Source organism: Cavia porcellus, unplaced genomic scaffold, assembly GCF_034190915.1.
Source record: "Cavia porcellus strain 051 isolate PalLab524CR breed Dunkin Hartley unplaced genomic scaffold, mCavPor4.1 scaffold_33, whole genome shotgun sequence".
Lineage (NCBI taxonomy): Eukaryota > Metazoa > Chordata > Mammalia > Rodentia > Caviidae > Cavia > Cavia porcellus.
The window spans coordinates 7,952,101-7,974,624 of record NW_026947516.1 but is presented as its reverse complement, the minus strand read 5'-3'; the positions used below and the strand labels follow the sequence as shown (position 1 = coordinate 7,974,624).

General features: G+C 49.7%; 1 protein-coding gene across 10 annotated transcripts in view; it reads left to right on the top strand.

Moving 5' to 3' along the window:
• LOC100734681 (transducin beta like 1 X-linked) overlaps positions 1 to 22,524 on the top strand; it is a 201,885-nt gene that overhangs the window by 16,020 nt on the left and 163,341 nt on the right. The window lies entirely within an intron of this gene.

Sequence of the window (22,524 nt, the reverse complement as noted above, 5' to 3'; positions counted from 1 at the left end):
CGGCCAGCTCTTTTGGCCTCCTGCAACTGGCCCGGGCACCCATCGATGGCCTCTGTGCTCTGCTCTGCACACTTGCTGGGGAGTGAAGTCCCTCAGGGCGCCTGTGACTGCTGACCCTCTTAGACTCAGTGCTGTGACTCTGGCCGGGGTTGGGGTGCATGGCTTGAATTCATTCTGTTCCTGGCTGCCAGGCTGGAGGCCCGGAGTATCCTTGTGTCTCTTCACAACATTAGGGCACAGCCTGCATGGTTCTGACTGCGCTGGGTGACCCCACCCTGCTGCCCAGAGAGCTGTTAGAACACAGAGCACCAGGCCCATTGTGTGTGCATGTCTGATTCAGGAAGTCTAGGATGGTGGTGCCTGAGACTGGCCCAGTTTTATTTTTTCCCTGTTACTGGGGATTGGACCCAGGGCCTTTGAACTGAGCTACATCCCAGCCCTTAAAGACCAAAAAAAAAAGAATTAAATTTCAGAACAGGATCTTGCTAAGTCACTCTGTTGCCTAGACTTGACTCAAACTTGCAGCCCTCTTGCCTTATCATTAGTCTTCGTCACTTTTGTTTTCTTTTTTTTTTTTTTTTGCTGAGACAGTAATGTAAAAACACTTGTGATTTAAAGGAGGTAATTGTTGGCATGGTAGAAGGGGCTGGGCAGAGGGTGCTGCTCACCTCCTGGTGGCCAGGAAGCATCAACAGAAGGAAGGGGAGGGGCTGGCGATTTAGCTCAGCGGCATAAGTGCCTGCCTTGCAAGCAGGCAGTGGTGAGTTCGATCCCCGGTACCGATAAAAAGGAAAAAGACAAAAAACAAAAAAAAAAAGAGACGGAAGGGGGAGGGGATGCTCCCTTTCAGGCCACACCCCCCAGTGATCTGCCTCTACTGGACAGAGCTGGCCTCCTAACCCTTGTGAGGTACTGTTATCCATTCACTTCTCTTAGGCTCCCACCTTTGAGCGCATGAGGCTTTGGAGGACTATAGAGATAGAAACCCTATCATCCCCCCCCCCCAGCAGGCTGGGCTTAGCACACCTTGTCTTGTGGTGTTGCTTGTGGCTTAAATTGACGAACCCCCCATTTTCGCACACACGTAGGAGGGGGGTGGGTCAGGGAGGGTAGGGTGCTGATACTAGCAAAACCCCACCCTGGAGAGGGATACTACCTCTCTGTCCAGGGATCTCCTGCTGAGGAATGCTGAGGAATGGCCAGCATCTATGCCAGGGCCAAGCCTGTTGTCATGGCCTGAGCTGGGGATGCCCCATGTCCTACCCACCCCAATAGCCATTCTCAAGCCAGTGGATCTGACGGAGCCACTACTGGCTGTGTTGTTGTAGTTTATTTGGAAGGAAGACAATCCTTGCATTAACAGCAGCTTTAGGCTGCTGTGAACTCTTATGTCCAAGCATTTTCCTCCCTGCAATCATGACTGCTAGGTTTTCCCAGTGGGCTTCTGGATGCCGTGATCCACCTCCACCCGCAGCTTCTTACCTCGATGCTGACCTCTGCTCATTTGTGTCTGAGTCTTTGGGAGACTGTGGAGAAGCCCTTGTGGAGGATTGCAGGCTCTGTGAGAAAGCTCATCTCCTTCAGGGGAGCGATTCTGAAATGCTTGTGGTTACGTGGAATCATCGGCTGACGTCCTGTGGTCGATGCTGCTTCACCTCCTTTTTGTTTTGATACTAAGGATTCATAGTAAGCTTTGCACCTGCCAAGGCTAGGCCTGTTCTCTGCCAGCGAACTGCACCCAGCCTTGCTCTGCTTTCTTTTAATAGGACAGCTTTCTTGAGCAGGTGTACAACTTGCTTGTGGAATGTGCGTCATTGGGGACTTTCCCGGTATATTTACAGAGTCGTGCAGTTCACACCTGCGCCTAATCCTAAAGCATGTGCACCACCCCCGAAGAAATCTCATACCCACTAGAGTGTCACTCTCTGTGCTCCACAGCCCCCATCCCAGCAAGCACAGATTTCCTTTCTGTCTCAGAATTTGCCTGTCCAGCGTGTGCGGCCCTTTGATGTGACTTCTCTGACCTAATGGCTTTGGGTTTCATCCGTGGTGCAGCACATGTTTTGCTGAGCATTTTATCAGAACTCTGGGTAGCCCCAAAGGGTTAGGCAGAGGCTGGGCATTGAGGTGGAAGATGTTATGGGATGGGTCAGCAGGAGATGCAGTCTGCACTGCTGTACAATTACATTTAAAATGGAAAAACGTTCACACATGGAGCAATGTTTGTGAAACCGTTATAGTTTAGCTTCCCTCTAGCATGAACTGTCATTTGCTCCCTTCTCTTTCATCACGTTTCTCCTCATTTCCTGTACCAAAAGGGCAACTCAGGGACGTTTTACCAGGCACACCTGCCATGTCTTGTGGCATGTTTGGGCAGAGTGTGAGGAGATCCTTCCCAGGACTGAGATCCAGGAAACTTAGCTTTCCCTGGGGGACCATGCTGCGTGATGATCCTTGCAGCTCTGAGGTCCCAGGATGCTGAGCAGCAAGAGATTAGCTGCTTGCTAAGGTGTCTTGGAGCCACAGCTCGGATGACACAGAGGCAAAGTCATAAGGTGGTTCAGTTTTCTCCACTGATCGACCTCTTGTCTGTGTGACCAGACTCTCTGTTCTGAGCTTGGGCTGTTGAACACGGAGGCTGGCTTTGTTTTCCCCTCTTGCAGTGCTGGGAATCCAGGGGCTCCCTTATGCCAGGCAAGTAAGTATTCTGCTGTGAAGCTGTGCCCCTGGCCCAAGGTTGGTTTTCTCTAGCCAGGCATGACAAATAATTTTCAGGCCATTTGCCCACAGTGAAGGGCTTATTAATAAGACTGTAGGCTGTCACTATTTTCCTGCTGCTTTCATAATCGGAGCTGTACTGTGTCCTGCCACTGCCATGACAAAGAACCATTGATGTGTTTTGAAGCATCTTTTTATTATCTTACAATTTCTGGAAGAAGAGAAGTCTGAAATGGGACACGTGATTATAGGGATAGAAGACTCATTATCAGCATTGTGGTTTAATGGTAATTTTTGCTAGTGTATCGTTCAGATTTCTCTGATGCTGCATAACTAACAGCCCTCTAAGTTCAGAGTCTTATACCTATAACCATTTCTTGCTTGCTTACTGTTTAGGCCATCAGTGAGCCTTCTGGACTGATCTAGAATCACAATCTGATCAGGTTGTGACTGAATGATGTAGCACTTTGTTCTGGGGCCAGGGATCCTAAGACAGGTTCTTGCTTATGTCCCTCCCAAGGCTAAACCATGGAGGTAAACTTAAAAATATACCTATTATCCTCATTAACCTTCTGTTGATGGAAGCAGGTCACATGGCTGGTCCAGAGTCCATGGGGAGGGGTATTTAAGTCAAGAGTTCCCATCGGATCACGTGGCTGGGGGCAGACATAGACGTCCATTATGGGCATCGAGGTCACCACTTTTGTGGGTGGGAAAGAAGATGACCAGGTGTCTCTAGTATTTTGGTGACTTTTTGTCTCTTGCTTTGTACTGTATGACTTCCCTAGGTTTTTTTCATTCCTTACTGATGCTTGGTTTAATAAGTGAACCTTGTATTTGGTGTGGAAAAATCTGTTCTTAGTATGAGGTTTTCATTAGGAGCTTAAAGTGTGTTTTCCCTCTAGCCGGGTGCCGTGTCACACAGTTGTAATCCCCACACTGTGGGAAACTGAGGTAAGAGGATGGCAAGTGCACCCCAGGCTGAGAGCTAGGCCCTGTATCACTAAAGTGCCGGAAGCTGTGGTCTGAGGTTCTAGATTCTGATCCCACTACTGCAAAATAAAAAAAAATAAAATGATTCTCCAAGATAGCAATGATCATGCCTTACATGTTGTTTCCTCGTTTGTCTTGCTATGCAGTTCAGGCTGACCTTGAACTCACTATAGAGCCCAGGCTGACCTATAACTTGCAGCGATCCTCCTGCCTTAGCTTCCCAAGTGCTGGGCTTACAGGTGTGTGTGCCACCATACAAGCGTGCCTTGATTACTTTCTGCTCTGCACTGTAGGCAGCATTTGGTAATCACGGGTCAGTTGCTAGGTGAAGTTGCTGTCTGCAGACTCATTTGCCAGATCCCACGGGCTAACCTTCCCACCGTGCTCTCAGTCCTGCCACTGGTCTTGGGGGCAGATGGTTGGGGTGTGGGCCAAAAGAAAGCTGTGGCCTTGCCACGTGCCACTGGTGAGCTGACAGCCTGTCTCCTACTCCCTATGCTCCTGTCACTTTATTTTGGTGATGGAAATGTTTGTGAAAGGAGAAACTCATCCCAGAAATTGCTTTCTAATAGGACAATGGACATGGCCTGGAGTTCGATGCTTCTGGGTCTCTTTTTATTTTTATTTTTTGGTTTTGCAGCACTGGATCTGAAATCCAGGGCCTCACCTCTGTGCCACATCCCGGCCCTGTGTGAGTTAAATCTCCTCCTTTCCCACCTGGGTCAGCCGTGCCAGGTGATAAAGGTCCTTTTAGAAAGCCAGTGGGGAAAGCATTTGTGACAGGAGATGCTGTCACCTAGCATTTGCTGTGATCGAGAGCACTGTCACCTCTGGGCTGCCAGCAAGTAAAAGAAACTGCTTGAGTTCAGTAGTAGAGTGCTTGTCACACATGGATGATGCCCTGGTTCTGTCCCGGACCCTGCAGAAGAAACAAATAGCTTTGTTACATGTTTTTTGGTTGGTTTAGTAGTAACTGCAAAGGTCTCCTTGTTAGTCTGCGGCACAGTAATTGGAAGAGCCTTTGTTGTTGAGCAGTCCATGGGAGAAACAGGGCCCTTAGGGGCGACTCTATCCTCCCTTTCTCTTCCTGTCCTTACCCTGCTCTTCCCATCCTCCCCTGCTCTTCTCATGCTCCCCTGCACTTCCCATCCTCCCTTGCTCCTCCCATCCTTCCCCTCCTCTTCCCACTGTTTTATCCCAAGGGCTGTTAGGATACCATGCTGGTGTGTGTGACAAGCGTGTGACCTAGAAACCCACCCAGAATGAAAAGGCAGATAAAAGTAGAACTACATGAACTACATTAGAGGAAGGCCTTGGCTTCACGGGGAAAGCCACATTTTACACATTTGAATGGCCACCTCTCTGAGTGCAGGGCCACAATGTCACATGTCACCGTGTGTACCACTCTTGTTGTCAGCTGTGTTTTGTTTTAAAGAAATTTTAGATGAAAGCCAGCTGACCTCTAACAAGTCAAAACTCAGCAGCTGGAGAAAAGAGGACAGAGTTTTGGAAAAGCGACCCTCACTTGTAAAGCAGCCTGGAGCAGAGCTGGAAGGAACTGTGCGATCTTTAGCTTCTGCTGGCCTCTGTTGGCATGCTTTGGCCCAAGTTCATGGTGTCAGACACAGAGAGGGTGCCACTGAGGTGGGGCCAGGATCGAGGTAAACACAGCAGGTTTATGTGACTTGTTGTGAATGAGATGTATTGCCTTTTGTTTGGTTGGTTTTTTGCTTTTGCCCTTTTATTTTATTGTATTGAGGTTTGAACCCAGGACCTTTGGACTGAGCTATGTCCCTAGCCTTTTTTTTTTTTTATTATAGTTTAATTGTAAGTATTGTATAGTTAATTGTATAGTTTAGGTGTAGGTCATCCTGGGTGGGACTGGAAATTGGGATCCTCCTGCCTCAGCCTCCCAGAGTGCTGGGATACATGCCTGGCTGTATTTGTCTTTTATGTCTACTGTCTCAGGTCAACTTTCTTGACTGCTTTCTTGAAACTCTGTGCTTAGTGGAGGGGGTATTTTCCTGCCTGTTTTACTCGCCTGCATGGTGCAGGGCGAGGGGGAGGTGTTGGATTTGTCCCCAGGGCCACATGTATGCCAGGTAAGTGCTATGCCTCAGAGGTGCACACAGGGTGCAGCTGCACCGAGCTACACAGCAGCACCTCCAGCTGCTGTGTGATAGAGAACCACAGACTGGCATTCTTGATTAAGCAATCTCATGATCTCTTCCAAGGTTGTCTTATTTATCAAGGAGCAGTGACCAAGACTTTCTTCACACTGTGCTCCTTCAGGAAGTCTTGTTCCTGCCCTCCTAGGCCACTTGTGCCTCACATGTAAGAGGAAATGAAGGGGTTGGGACAGTGGTGTCCTCTGTTGGGAAATTATGATTATTTTAGCCCAATTTGAGTTCTGATCTCATCTGTGATTAAATTTAAAAAAAAAACCTGTAGAATTGAGTTCTTTTGTTTTGTTTTTGTTCCTTGTGTAGACTGATATCTCTAGAAAGAGCCACTGGAGGAAAGGCAGGAGCCTTGTGACCCTGGCTTCAAGAGAACTTGGGAATCCTCTGGCTTCTGTTGGTGGACAGCTTGGGCTGCATCACTCAGAGGTTGCTCTTGCTGTGCTACACAGCCTCATTCCAGACTGCTCAGGGCCTCCACTCTGAGTAGTACAAGCACATGGTCACTGCCATTCACAGTGGCAAAAATTACATATGGTGCAACCCACTGGCTACAAAGTTGAAGTTAGCACTGGGCACCCTAATTACGGGAAGCTCTGTAGTTACTGTGTTCGCTGGAACTTCCGGTGATTACACTGCCTTGGATATGAATCAAGAAAGGCCCATTTGTCAACAAACTGCATTCTGTCATGTTGTTTTCTAGAGGAAGTCTTGATTTACCAGCAAATCTGATATAGTTAAAAACCCATTCAGACCCTGTCAGAGAAAACCAGCTTCAGGCACTGTGTGTCAGTAGGAGTAAGGAATGTGGTTACCTTCTCTCTTCCTCTTCTTCCTCTTTGGAAGGCATGTGAACTTGTGTTATGGTGACAGTTGTCTTGCGTACGGATGGATTCCTTTTCTTGGAAAGTCCTTGGAGGCTCAGCTCTTCTTCAACTTAAGAATTTAATATTTTTTTTTGTATTACAAAAAACATAACTTGAGCATTCTGTGGATATTTAGGGATCTCGTGTGGTACCCGCAGGTACCCGCGCCTTCCCCTCGCCATCCTGGATGCCTTAGAGTTGGGCTGGGCCTGTTCCGCGTGGAAGCAAGTGCCATAGCTCATCCAGTTCAGTGTCAGGCTGTCCCGAGCCGTGCACGATGAGTCTGCCTGAATCCTCGCTGCTCCTGGCTCCCTTGGAAGCATCTCCACATCTGTTCTTGGCGGAGTTGTAAAACAGGAAGGAGTTAACACCCTGTGTTTCATAACCAACGGTTGCCTCTTGCCCTGAATTCTACATTTTTTCCTTGTCTGTTTCCTTAAGAAATGCAGAGGAACACCAGAGCTTCCCCTGAGAGCTGTTGAGTCAGAGAAACTGAGGAGATGGTGGGGAGCCCTGGGGTGGCAGAAGGCTCCAGGGCCAGCCGCAGCAGAGGAAGGAAGGGGTCTTGGTCTCTCGATGTCTGTAAGCTCTTTGTGGTCCCTGCCTTTTCCGTGTTGGGTGCAATGAAATGTTGCACTATCCCCTGGATAGTGCAACCATGGGCAGGGGGCCCTGCGTGGTAACTCGAGACCCCAGGGGAAGGATGGAGTAGGGACAGTGGTAGGCCACTTGAGAACATCATTGGGATCTGGCAAGCTGGCTTAGAAGGCATCAGGCCTGACTACCATAGTAGGTGACAGTGTCTTCTGTGAACATAGGTTGTCACTCACCAGTCAGTGCCTAACCTGGCTCCACGAGTGCCTTTTAGAGATTGCATATGGCTCTGTGGACCTGTCACGATCACACACGTGGCTCGAGTGACTCGGGCATGCACTTCCTTAGCACTGTGTATCCTGACCTTCTTGGGTTAGGGTCTCCAGGCAGCACTTGAACCCTATGCTTTGGAGTCATTTCAAACACCAGAATCACCCAAGAAGAGCCCAGGAAGGTGAAAATCATGGCAGTGGGTAGTCTGCAAAGGCCTCGTCCCCTTTTGGTTCTGGTGCTGGGATGGAAAGCAAAGCCAGTGCACACTAAGCATGGGCTGCACCACTGCGCTGTCCCCCGCCCCTCTGGAGGATGCAGATTTACAGAGCAGGAGCATTGCAGGACCCCAGCTGGGCATGCACACTGCACAGTGCCTGCTCCAGTGCTGCAAGCGCCCTCAGGCAACTCACCTCGGATGAGGGCTGATTTTAGAGTGCCAGATAAATTGTAGCCCATAGGCATGTGTGCAGATATGGAATCTGAATACTGACTGCAGAGGTAAGTAGTACAGGGCCCATCTGTGTATGCACACACAATGCGTGCACATGCCCATTTTGAGATGGATCCGAAAGAGGGCCACGTGACCACGGTCCTATCCGTTGGGCCCTCTGCAAATCACTGGGGAGATGGAATGAAGGGAGCCTATGCTTTAGCAGGAACGGGGCCTGTGGAGGGTAAAAGGGGGCCCCGATTGAGTGGCACAGGTCCCAAGGCCGTGATGCGGCGTTGATGAGGTGCTGACCCTGCTGACACCCCTATGGGGTCTGGGCCTAAGGCTGCCGTTCAGCTGGAGAGAAGAGGCTGGCAGGAACACAAGGTGGGCGCCGTGCTGGATCTGCAAGTTGTGTCCTCAGAGAGGGGAGTCCTGTGCTGATTTTGGCTTTGGGTTCCACCTGGCCATGTGCTTTGTGCCTGCATGAGGCTGAGCCATAAACTCAGGTCCATCTCTGTCTGCTGCAGACTTGAACTCAGAGCACGGATTGAAGTGAAGGGGACACCTGTGTCCTAGTTGCTTGCTGAGAAAACTCTTGTCCGTCATCCACAATGGGATATGTGTCCTATCGGAGGTCGTGCCCCATCCTGAAGGATCATTGCAGGGATTCTCAGTTGGTGGCCTTTATCCATGCCCCTCTTGCCCCAGCATGGCTGAGAAGGAAACCAGGGTACATGCTGGGATGCATGGCTGCCTTATGCAGTAGCCATGGGTTAAATGTGCGTGTGTGCGTTTAATTGTCATTTTAATCTGAGAGGGTGAATTTCTGGACGGTGCGGTTCATTTTCCTCCCAGGTTTATGAGTGTTGAAAGCTCACCTGCTGTGTTTTAAAATTGCACGGTTGAAAAAGATGCTTCATGGAGAGTGGCTGATAGGGTAGACAGCACTTGCAGTGATGTGGCTGTGACATAAGAGTTGTCCAAGTGTGGCACTGGCAGTGGGGGAATGAAGACTTGTCTCCCCAGCGGTGTGTTCAGGCCAGTCTCAAGGGCAGCTCACCTAGTGAAAACGCTGCATCTGACACAGGACGAGTGGCTTTTGATGGTGAGGTTCTGTTGTAAAAGAAACTGAACAGAAAGTTCCTTTTTACTTACTTTGTGCTTTATTGCGTATAAAAAAATTATGTGAGCAATTCCTCTTGAAAAAACAAAACAAAACGAAAACAAACCCTTGAGGTGAGATCCTCCCTGCCTCCCGTATTGGGCTTTGAACTTGAGGTCTTTGTGCTGAGCTACATTTCCAGCCCTTGGTATTTTTGAATTGCAAGCTCACTTTAGTCACTTAGTTTCCTTCCGTGGGGCCCAAACTTTTGTGAGCCTCCTGCTTCAGCCTCCCGGCAGCCAGGATTATAAGGCATGCACACCATTCCCAGATGTGAAACGGCCTCTGGCACTGTTGCATTTCTGTGTTCTCTGGCACCATTAGGCATAGCATGCGCATGGTGAAGGGCAGATTTAGCTTGCTGAACCCCTAGAAGCAGGGCCTTGGGGAGCAGGGCAGGGCCAGGCAGGGCCTGGCTGGATTTTGTCTGTCTTGTGTTCAGCAGGAGACTGACACAGCCCATCCATGCTGGTTGGGGAGCTTTGCTCCCTTTTTCTTTTCTGGCAGCTCAGCCATATGCCTGTCACTTTGAAGACAGGTCTCCCCGTGTTCCTTGGGCCTATTTCAAATGCATGGGCTCAAATGAGCCTCCTGCTTCAGGCTCCAGGATAGCAGGAATGACGGGCATTTGTCTCTCGGCCTTTCCCACACATATTTGATGGACAGAGTGGATGGGTGATTGAATGGCTGTGTGTTTAAACATGATAACAAAAGCACAAATCGGTGGACATTCTAAAAAGCTTCTCGTGGGTGCCCATTTTTCAAGTTTGCTCTGTGGGCTGTGCAGGTCTTGCTCCCCACTGACAAAGGAAGCAGGGCCTGATTCTGGATCCTGTGGTTTTATGCCGGGCGGCATTTGAGTTGTAATAATTATGCTACTTTGTGAGACCTATTTTAAAGCCTTGGATTATTCTTGATGTTCAGATGATGTTTTCTTAATTTTATTTTCAAGTTGTTCATTGCCTGGATGGAGAAACTCGTTCTCCTCCATGGGCTGCTTTTTTTTGTTGTTGTTTGTTTTGGCAGTGCTGGGGATTGAACCTAGGGCCTGGTAGACACTGGACAAACATTCTGCCACCCTTCCAGGGCCCTATCCCTAAATAGACTTCAGGTTTTGGAGCAGTTTTTGGGTCACAGCAGAACTGGACACAAGGTAGAGAGATTTCCCAAATATCACCAACTCCTACACACACATGGCAGCCCCATAATCAGTATCCACATCCTCACCAGAAGTAACACTACCATGGTCTTAGAAAAGAAACAGGGCACCTGATTTATTTCCCTAATGAGACACAAAAGCCTGGACAGGTGATGTGATTATCATAGCTGGTGTCCCCAGGAGGTAAACTGCGTCCCCCAAAAGTGGGAATCAGGCCTGAATGGAAGTCCAGGTCTCCTGTATAGCTTGCTCTCACATGCTTTTCTTCCTCCTCCCTCCCCACTGACCCGCTTTTGAAACTTGTTTAAAATGAAGTTTTGTTTTTGTCTTCCATGTGAGTAATGACTTGATTTCTGCTCAGCATGGCAGGCATCTCAGGAACATGAACTGCTACAAATGCTCTGTCTTCTCAGCAGTGTTCGCCGAGGCTAGGGAGGTGACTCAGAGAAACACCCCAGAAAAAGCAGTGGAGAAGACTGTCATGGTCACCAGGCATGGTGGCACACTCCTGTCATCCCAGCGCCCTGGGAGGCTGAGGTGGGAGGTGGTGTGAGTTTGAAGTTACACTTGAGTTCAAGGCTGGCCTGAACCGCATATCGTGTGTAATAAGCATTGACATGTAATAAGGGCCTCATGACCACAGAGACGGGTCCTCCTAAGGGAATCTTTGCTGTGTCTGTGGCTGAGAAGAACAGGAAGAAGGAGAGACAGCAGTGTTTTACAGGTGGACACTTAGTGCCTTTATTCAGGAGGGTGGATGCAAAGCAGTGTGGGTTGGATCCTAGTTAGGAAGAGAGGTTTTAGAGGGCCCTTCTAGCTTCTCTGTTGAAAGCAGAACAGAAGGAGTTCGTGCAGGACAGGATGGAACGGGGTTGGGGTTGTGTGCTGGGTGGGGTGTTTGGTAGGGGAGCAGTGCGGTGTGCATTTTCAACTCTGAATTTTTTTTTTAGCATACAATGGTGTTACTGGGACAGAGGCTCATCCTGTGTTGGAGGATATCAGGACATGCTGTTTCTGGGCCAGCTACCAGCAGACCAGGGGCTTCATGTAAACCAATAGCATTAGCATGGTCCTTCTGAGACACTGCTGTGACTTCACTGTGCTTTTTATGTATTTATGTATGTATTTATTTATTTATTTATTTTTGTCATTAGAGACAGGGTCTTGCTATGCAGTTCAGCCCTCACTTTGTAGCCCAGGCTGATCTTGAACTTATTAACCATCCTCCTTCCTCAGCCTCCTGAGTGCTGGGATTACAGGAGTGTGTCACCACTCCCAGAATTTTTTGGTTCTTTGAGACAGTCTCAATGTGTGTTCCTATTTGGCCTTGAACTCATGGCAGTCCTCCTGCCTCAGCCTCCAGAGTGCTGGGGAAGACAGACAGCCTTTAGTTGGTGCAGGTCTGTGCTGCATTCCAAGACAGGAGGTGATTTTGCTCCCTGGAGGACACTGGACAGAGTCTGGAAGTGCTGAATCCTCACTGGGCTGTGGGCTGTGGGCACTGCTGGCATCTCGTGGCTAGAGGCGGGGGTGCACACACCCCAGTGCGTGGATGGCCCCAAAGTCAGTAGTTCCCTGTGAGAAACCCATAGGTACTTGCATAGCCTTTCACTGCAAGTGATCCTACAGAGGTACCCATGGCACTAGAGTTTAGTCTTGGCTTCTTCCCGCAGGGCAGGCACCATGGCACCTGTCCTCAATGGTTTGTGGGAGTTTGTTCTGCCCCCTGCACTATGGTGACCTATGGGGTTACCTGGGGCTTTCCATGCTGCCACAGTCAGGAGCGAATGCAGAGGTCCAGTGTGAGGGTCCCCTGTGGAGTTCCCTGGTGTTGGGGAAAGGACCTCGCCTCTGAAATGTCACCTGCATGGTGTCAGCCTTCTTGTTCCTTGAATTTAGTGCCAGGCAGTGGGATGGTAACGCTGGCTTTGTCTTCCTGCTCCAGGTGTCTGAACCCACTGCTACTGAGTGGCTCTCTCGGATGTCTGTGAGGGGGTAAGGGCTGACTCCACAGCAAATGTCTCTTTCAGTGCTGGGCCATTATTTACAGGCAAGCAGAGGCATAATTTCCCACCACCACCCTTGATCTCTTATCCATGATCTAACGGCCTCCAGTAAGAACCTCGTCAATCATTCTGTTGTCCTTAACTTGCTCTAACCATGGCAATAGGCTGTAGTCTGCATGTGGCTGTAAAGGGCTTGCCATGTGGCTGGCCCAAGCTGAGATGGCTTGCGTATGTTTAAAATAATCCCAGAGACCTACAGAGACACAGAGTGTCTCATTGATAACATAGTGGGGTATAAATGGAAATGACCACTTAACATACTGGATACATGAAAATATATTAAAAGTAACCTGGGAACTATATTGACAAAAATGAATTCCTGGGGGCAGGAACCTTTTGTGTGTGAGAGATACTAGGCATTGAGCCCAGGGCCTTCACATGGAACTTCATTCCGGTGCATTTTATTTTACTTTGTATTTTGAGGGAGGGTCTGGCGAGGTTGTTAAGTTGTATTACTGAGCTTTCCTGTTGCTGGGACACAATACTCAATACCCACAGATTAAATGAGGAAAGGTTTGGTTTGGCTCATGGTTTCAGAGGATTCAGTCCATGGGTAGAAAGCAGGTTCCAAGGCAGAAGCGTCATGATGGAAGAGTATGGCGGAGCACAACTGCTTAGCTCATGGAAACAAGAAAGCAGAGCAAGGGAATAGCACCAGAGAGGAAAGGGGCAGGGACCAGACATGTCCCAAGGCCAGCTGTCTATGACTCATGCAGACATACCCAGAAGTGTGTGCTCCACCAATCCCCCAGGCAGATCGCCATCAGGCGGATACTCCATGCTGGCCAATTGACCATCACAGTTGCTGAGGCTGGACTGGAACTTGAAATCTCGGGGCCTTAGAGTGCTGGGTTTACAGGCATGTGCCCCCTTACCACATAGCACACCCTACAAAGGTCTTTTGAAGGATTTAAACTAACAGGGTGATTGCTTGGAAGGATCCTTGGGTGAATTCGGGCAGACCTGCAGGCCAGGGCTCTGGGTGGCCTGGAATCACTTTCGTCAGAGCTGTTTGCATTCATTGGTGTGGGGTACATTTCCTGGGTTATAGCTGACCTCACACACTTCGAGGCTGTCCATCGTACAGTCACTGGCCTCGTGGGGTGCAAAAAAGCACCTGTTCTTGCTGTGACCTGTGTCCTATTCACTGTTTAGAGACACCAATTTATAGAGCTGGACCCAGACTGGTGAGTCAATCAATAAATATCCATATGGACCTACACTATTTCTCCTCTTCTTTTTAAAATGTAAACATCTTCATTTGAAGTCTAATTTACATGCCCTTATTCTCCTGCTAGGACTCTGGCAGCGTCTGGAGTTGTGGGCTGTTGTGACTGAGAGGGATTGGTGGTAGCACTGAGTGGATGAAGGACAAGATTCTGCTGTGCAGCACAGTTGTATTGACATTATGTGCCCTCCACCAAATGGTCCAGCCCCCAAAGTCTGTAGTGACACAGAGAGGAAGCCCAGCGCCAGAGGAGATGGGTTTGACTGGAGTCAGGAATTATATCCTGGGGGTCCTAGGATTTTGGTGACAGTCATTACAGAACCTCAGACAGTGGTTTAGAGCTTTCATGCCCCAACTAAGCCTTAAAAGACCTTGGAGCAGGTGGGCAGAGCTCTGCAGCAGGGCTTTGGAAAGATAAAGCCAGTATGGTGGTGCAGGATGGTTCCAGCAGAACCCAGCAGGCTGTCCCTGTAGGGCTGTCTGCAGGCTCTGGCCTCAGCCAGTCTTTGCAAATAAAGTTTTATTGGCACATGACCACGCCCACTCACTACAGATTGTCTGCAATAGAATTTTACATGTTAACATGGTGGCCATAGCCCAACACCTAATTTAATATACCAGGATGTTGCTGGGAAAGGGTTTGTGGATGAGGTCAATCCTTCTGTGGACCTTGAGTGCCTTGGATGACCCCCCCTCCAGTAATCACTTGGAGGCTTGGGAAAAAAAACAGTTGAGGTCCTCGGAAGAGAAGGGAATAAACTCAGGAGACAGTGCTGGTGTTAATGCCATCCTCCCTGGCGTTTTGTTTTTGCACAGACTTATGTGTGGTCAGACTTTGGAGATGAGCAACAGTGGTATATTTTTGGAAACTTGAGCATGAGTGTGAATTGGGGTGGAGCTGGGTGTAGTCGTGGATGGCTGGAAGCCGGATGTATCCCTCCTGCTCTGTGTGGGGCGTGCTTCTTTGTTTCCAGTGCAGAAATGAGACAAGCCATTTCCGTTTCCAGTGGCAGGGCGGTTGGGCAGACTGATGAGGAGGAAAACAAAAACAGAAACACAACCAAAGCCAACTTTCGCAGCCTGAGATCATTTGCCTCAGAGTCCCTTAGAAAATATCCCCCATGGGATTTAATATTATTTATTTTTCAATGGTGTCATCAGCAGCCCCATCTCCTGGGCCCAGGTGCTGCTTGCTCATGGGGAGACTGGAGATGTAAAGGGTTTGTAAGAGAAAATGGTACAGGCCATGGGTTAGAGAGAGAGAGAGAGAGAGAGAGAGAGAGAGCGAGCTGCAGGATGAGGTTTCTTTTGCACCTTTCCTGCCCTGGCCCATAAGATTGGAAATGGTTAATGAGGGAGCACCCTGGAGGGCTGTGGCTGTAGGTGCAGGGTGGCAGGCATCACATTAGGGAACACCCTTGTCTGGGCTGGGGACCTAGTATTTTTACCTGGTACCCAGGAACTCTTGTGCTTGAGGTGTAGAGTGAAAGTTCAGGGCTGTTGTGACATCAGACACCAAAGCCAGGCTCGTGACCGGCTTGCACCAGTGAGGTCGGATAGATCTGAAGTGGTTTGCGGGCATTGGAGATCTGCACCTGTGCAGACTAAAAGTGGGCAGTGGGTGCCTGGATGGGAGGCGGAGGGCAGGCACGGGCAGTGAGTGTGAGACTGCGCGGCTCCCCTGAATGTGAGGGGATGGTGTGGGTGACGTTGCCCAGCTCTGGAAAGGCACTGGAGAAGTGGTGGTGAACCTAGTTAGGGAACAGATAGGCAGGATGGCTCTGCATGTCACCCCGGCACTCTGAGAAGGCTGAGGCAGGAGAGTTGCAAGTTCAAGCCCAGCCTGTACAACTTAGTGACTCAGCAAGGCTCTTGTCAAAATAAAAAATAAAAAAGCGCTAGGAGTGGAGGTTAGTGAGGGCCCTGGGTTCAGGCCCCAGCACTGGAGGTGGGGGAAAGGCACCATGTATGCAGGAGAAAAATAAAGTTGAGCTGGGGATTTAGCTCAGCAGCATAAGTGCCTGCCTTGCAAGTGTGCGGTCATGAGTTCGATCCCTAGTACCGACTAAAAAAAAAAAAAAAAAAAAAAAAAGATAAAATTGAGTACAGCGTTCCTCAGGGCCAGCACAGATGTGAAGATTGAGATAGCAAAAATAGATATGCAAGACACCTGTTGCTGTCTCCAAGGTGAAAAATGTGCTTATGTCCAGCTGCCCTTCATCATCTGCATGGAAGCCAGTGTAGGTGCCCCCCTTGTGGCACAGAGAGGACATGAGGGGATTGTACCTCGACCCCTATACATATCTCACCTTGTGTTACTGTCAGTGAATCCCATCATGCTGAGCAGTGGGTGTGTCTTCTCCATCCAGAAAGCGTTGCTTCCTAACACAACAACCACCACTTCTGTGTTTTTCAGCAAAGCTTAGCACGTGCAAGTGGTCATTTGATATTTACTTGATAATTTGAAATTCTCAGGAATTTTGCTCAGAGCCTCGTGGGCTTGGCCTGGGTGCTTAGCTGAGGTCAGGAAGGAAATGACTGAGGCTGCAGGCTGAGTGATCCCCCAGCAGGGACAGCTCCAGAGAAACGGTCCTGTGCCGTCACGGTGTTGCCCTTACCTGCAGCCCTGCCACAGGCTCCTTTGGGTGTTATGTTGTAGTGCACTACACCAGCACCTAACCCTTAGGCCGCCTGGTTACCAGGCGAGGAGAGCGTGAAAGGAAACCGCCAGGGAGGGGAGAGATGACAGGCTGGTGTGGGAGGCAGGAGGCCCAGGAAAGCAGAGGAAGAGCAGCTGTGGTTGATCCATGCCCTGGATCCCAAGTGGGCCAAGGGAGGGGGACACCTGAGTGGCCTTCCCTGCCAGTGACCGTCTCTGTTGTTTACCCCACCTCATCAGGGGCTCCTCTTGCTGTCTGCTGTTCTGGGTCAGGTCCCTGGGGTGACACCTGACATGCACGAAGTTTTAGGTGTGGACAGAAGCATGGAGCTGAGCCTCAGGGGAGAGGAGAATAAATACACACACACACACACACACATGCACACAAAGGGAGCGAGACAGAGACTTCTACAGCTCTTCTTTGTGGACTCTGGAATTCCAGGGGCAATGTTCAAGGTGCTTTCTTCGGTTCCTCTAGAGCTGGCCTAGGAAATAGACATCTTGGTTTATGAGTGGGGAAACTGAGGTCAGTGCAATGTGACTTCTGGGTCATACTCTGAGCTGGGAACTGAGAATGGACTGGGTGCAGGGATCTGCTGTGATTTCAGAGCCTGACAAATGCTGCTTTTGATTTTTGCCCCAGATCCAGGAACCCATTGGTCTTGAACTCTGTGGTGTCCTGAGGGGTTCTTTAGTCCACAGCGGAGGCCAGCATACATGGACACGAGGTCCCTGGAAAATTAACAATGTGTGATCCGGAAAACTTGCAGCCAAAGCTGGAGATGCATTTCCTATTAGGCCAGGTCTAGGTTTCGCCACCTGTTTCCGTTTAGGTTTTAGTTTTTGTGGTACTGGGAATCAAACTCAAGGCCTTTACGTTTGTGGTACTGGGAATCGAACTCAGGGCCTTTACGTTGAGCTACACCTTCGCCTTTAAAACCTTTAGCTACTGATTTATGAAACAGTATATCATTTTTGACATATAGTCTCATTTCTGGCCTTGATCATGGGACCCTCCTGTCAAGAGTGCTGGCATCATGAGCGTACGCCCCCACTCCCGAATAGCCCCTGAGGACTGCCTTGTGACAGGCAGAGAAGATGTGCAGTTGCAAGGTCAGTGGTCACACACAGTCCTGCTGAAAGCCAGCTACACTCCTCACGCATGCGTGCTGCTGCTGCTGCTTTCTCCTTACAGAGGCTCTTGCAGCCCTGCCGATGGTGCCCAAGTGCCTGGCAAAGTCTGGACTTCTCCCTCCCTGCTCCTCTACAAAGCAAGGGCACAACGTCTTGCACGCTCCAAGGCATGTGTTGTTTCAGTGGAGTGCCTTGGGCAGACACTCCTTCCTGGTTCCTTCTTCACTTCCCCTCTTGCCCCGTTTGCTGACACTGCACCATCAGAGAGCCACTTGCTCCAAGTGAAGTTTCGGCCAAGTGAAACTGTGGCGAGGCAATGCATGGCGCTCTGTGGCCCAGCATCAGAAGGGGCTGTTGCTGGCACTGGAGGAGGAAGCCTGAGTGTTGCTGCATAAGCTGAGGGGATCAGGGCTCCCCTGTGTGTGGCGGGAGAGAGGAAGAGGTAGGTCCTCCAGAGGTGAGCTTTGTGAGTTGGCTACTTTCCCTGCACCCTTCTGGGGGCCCCTGGCAGCTGGGGCTGTTGGTGGATAGTGGCCACAGCTGAGCTCCGCTATGGAAATTGCTGTTAGCCTCGCTGAGCTCTGGGCATGCAGAGGTAGGTGTCAGGTACATGGAGCCAGAGAGGGGCTGAGCTGGGGTTTGCAGGGGACAAGCACAAGCTGCTCCTGGACCTCTAATGCCTCGTGGCTTCCAAACAGCTTGTGTGCACCTTCAGCTTGACTGCTGACACCTCCCTAAAGACTGGGGAGACCCATACGCAAGAGAGATCTTTCGGCTTTTCTTGTCCGTGGCTCAGGGAGCACATTCCCTAGAAGCAGTGCTATTTGTAGTTGGTACGCAAACTGCCTCTATGTACAATCGCCACCATATGGGTGCCATTTGAATAGTTTTCACGGCAATTTACATTTCAGCTGCTATACATCGTGGGCTTTAAAAGGCCTTTCCGCACTAGCTGGGAACTTGACCGTATTTTTGTAATTTGTCTCTGGTAGAAAATCTTGCAGAGTGAAAAAAGATAGGAAGACTTGGACAGTAGCCCGTCTGTCATCTGGAGATGGCTCTCATCTGAACAGTTCTTCTCCAAACGGATTCTCACTGTGACCTGCAGAGTAAAAAGGCAAAGCATTTTAGCACATTAGCTATGGTGTCCTTATTAGTGGCTTCCTTCTTTGGCATGTCTGGTTTTGCTCCTTGACTTCACCGAGCTGGCAGCTGGGGGTTGACAGATCCCTCTCCTGGTGGAGGCTTGGCGTGGGAGAAGAGGAGTAAGAATTACAGCTAAAATTCAAAACCAGCCATGGCAGCTCAGATAATTTTTCATGCTTCACTACTTCAAATGCTGCCAGAACTGCTGCAGCATGAGCAGGCTCCTTTCTCCTCCTGGTGAGGTCTACAGGTCTCTTGGCAAGGAGATGGGCACATGGCCCTCCCCTCTCCTTGGCCCGGATGGCTCTGGGTAGGAGCAGTTCACGGGAACTTGATTTCCTCAGTGAGCATGCTGGCGATTGTCTTTGCCGGTGGGGCCAGGTACTGGAATCTTGCTTCACCGTAGAGCTATTTGATGCGGCCTTGGTTTCCATCACCGGCTTCTCTCAATATTCCTCGTCCCACATCTTTCCTTTATGCAGCCAATAATACAGGTGCTGTTGCTTTGGTGGTCGAGGAGTTTCAGAAAGTGGGAAGATGACTCTTTGCAAGAACTCTGCCGAGCTGTGGCCTGATGTGAGGGAGGGGCCTGATTTTCTAAGTGAGACACCAGGGCCTCAACTCAGAGAAAGCCAGAGAGAATGTAGCCAGCCATTCAGGGCCCTGGCTGGGATCAGGGCCTTGCTGCCATACACAGCGAGTTACACTTACTTCTATCTTAGCCAGGGCTTGCTGTTGAAGCCAAGCCGAGGCACCCTTGGGAGAGCATGGGCCACCCAGCCCCTCACGGGGACAGCCCAAAGGATGGAGGTCAGGCACCGTGCATTCCCCTTCCCCCATCCCGCTGCTAGGTTGCTGCTGGTGCACTGTTGAAGGAAGGCTGCTCAGAATGAAGAAGAATGGAAGGTGCCAGTTGAGCTGATGAAATCTGGGGAGAGGCGTCCCAACTCTTCCACCATGGAAATGCCACCCCTGCCCTGCGAAGTCATTTTCTCAGGCTCTCCCCTTCGCATTCTGCCTCTTATTGAATTCTCCATCACTGCTGATGTCTGGCCTTGAGAATGGAGAGAAACACAACTCACAAAGTTTCCATTCAGCTTCAAGCCAGCAAGACCTCCTGGGTGTGTTAGAAATGTGAGTTTAAGATGCTGAGCTCAGCAGGAATCCATGTGCCTTGGGATTTAGTAAGCATTAGATTTCCTAAGAGAAGAAAATCTCTATCACTTCTTTCATGCCTCTCTTGACTGAAAGCACAAAGTATCATTGAAAAACGAAACAGAACAAGCGGTCGGGGGATTTAGCTCAGCAGCATAAGCCCTACCTGGCAAGCGTGAGGTCATGCGTTCAATCTGAGGTACCAAAAAAAAAAAAAAAAAAAAGAAAGAAAGAAAAGAAAAGAACCAAAACAAACCCTTTGGTTGATTGCACTGTGCTGTGCCCATTTTTCTCCCCATGAATACTTCTCCTGGGCTGGGCAGGATCTGCTTGGTTGCTCTCCACTGTGCATCCCTCCTCACTGTGCTCCCCAAAAGAGCCTTGGGGACCGGAACTTGAACAAGTGCCTACACTGTGACCATAGGGCAGGCTCCTGCTCAAGGCTACCAAGAATCAGGATTCTTTACTCTCTCCTGCTTTAGCGCCAGGGCCCTTAACTTTCGGGGGTGGTTGTTGTTTGTGTTTGGTTTTGGGCATGGACTCTTTTGGCAAAGCCTCCATGGTCTGAGGATCACGTCACTAGCATTAAAAGTAGGATCTGAGGGGTGGGGTTGTAGCTAGGTGGCGGAGCACTTGCCCTGCATGTGCAAGGCCCTTTCTTACACCTCTGCAAGGCCCTTTCTTACACCTCTGCAAGGCCCTTTCTTTCACAGTGCACTCAGGATACTGTTATGCAGCCCAGCCGGGGAAATCCTTGTATCTTGCAAATCTGAAACTCCACTGCCCAGCAGGTGTCTTCCTGTTTTTTGTCTCTCTGGATTTGGCCACTTGAGGAACCTTTGATGAGTAGTCATACAGTTTGGGCATTTTTGTTTGTTTTTTGGATGACTGATGTTTTACTGAGTGCAATGTCCCCAGTCTTCATCCTCAGGACTGCATGCATCAGAATTTCTTTCCTTTTGAGGCTGACTGTTGTATCAGTGGATGGAATTTTGCTTCGCCCTTCCTCTGTGGATGGACGTGGGTGGCTTCTACCTTTCGGCTGCTGTGAACTTGGGCATAAATACTTCCTGGGGGAGCTCATTGGTTCCCCCATACATGCTTTGTAAACACGTTAAATAACACAATTTAGTAGTGGCCTGAACCACATCTATGCATTTGAAGCCATGGAGAGTGTCAGCAGTATTTTGCAGTATCTGAGATCTTGGAGGGGATTGGAGGCTGGCTGCCATTTCAGTTGATGTGAGTCTCAGCAGTTGGCTAATTCCGCCAGGGTTTATTGCCTGTAACCCCCAAGAACTTGGGTGTTTTCCAGCCAGGTTGGCAGGCTGATCTTCCCAGGTGCACTTGGAGCACTCTCCTTTTTGTTTTGCCTTCAGCTAAAATCCCATCACTGAAAATCTTGCCTAACTGATGGCTTCTTCCAACCCTAGTTCTTCCTTTCATCCATCTATCATCCATCCCTGGATCCATCCATCCATCTGTCCATCTGTCTGTCCTTCCATCCAGCACTGTCTGATGAGCCCGGCACCAGATTCTGGCACCCGGCCGTGAACCAGTCCATGAATTGCTCTTGGACTCCCCTCCTGTAGAGACAAAAGAGAAGGAAATATGTCCACAGAGATCATTTGGTTCTATCAGCCATGAGTGTCTCTGGGAGGGGACCCCACCTGGGGACAGCCGTGCCAGGCTCCTGGGGTAGCCTGGAGCCCAGGGGCTAAGAGGAGAGGCATTGGTGGGGGTCCAGTCCCTCCCCTCCATGTGCACCCAGGGGCATGTACTCTCACCCCAGGAGGGCTGGGATGCCAGGGCAGGGCAGCATCCAGCACTCAGTGAAGAATATTTGGGGGTGGGGATCATCAGGGCGAGTGTGTGAGCTCCAATCTTGCTAGACTAATCTGGAGGCAGGACTTGGAGGGTAGGCAGGGAATGTGAGGCCCAGCACATGGGGAGGCGGTTCTCAGTGACAGTCAAGATGCTGGCATTTGTCAGATTTTTTATTTCTCTAAGCTGTGAGAGGTTCCTCCCCTACCCCAAACTCCCTCCAAACCCTAGAACACTCCACACTGCCCTTATCCCTATGTTCCCATCTTGAAGTTCAGCTGCCTGTGTCTTCCTCCTAAATCCCACCTGTACTGCAGGGAGAGAACTTTCCTTGCTTTGAATATTGACAATATTATAGCTAGTGGTTTCCTCATCTGACTCACCCAAGTATTTGGACAAGTTTCTCAGTGAGAGATTTGCAAGGATGATTAAGGTGTAGCATCACTTCCTGCAGGGGACACTGTGAGATGTTATTAGGAGAACCCCGGAGGACCCCAATGCTAAGATTTACACTGTAGAGGTTTACTTTTTACAAAGGAATTATCCAGGTTTGAATGCAAGAAATTGCACAAGTCTCCTTCAGTTCAGAACTGTTCATAAGTGGTAAAAAATCACCCACTTCAGTTCTAATAGGAATGCGTGTTGGTATTTAAGTATATATGACACATAAAACAGTACCAATTTGGTCAGCACTGAAAATTGTTTGTAAATGTGATCTTCCGAGGACGTGTAGATTGCTCTGTGTAATTTCCCTTCTGCATTTGCACAGAGAAACTAGTTTGCCCCTAGGGGTTTTGTGTTACAGTTCCTGATCCTGTTGGAAGTGTGCAGGCTTAGTTTTCCTCCTTTTGCCTCAGAGGGTGGCTGTTTAAGCATCTAGGGATGCCTGTGTGCTCAGGAATGTTGGGCCTTATTTTTATACTGATTACTCTTG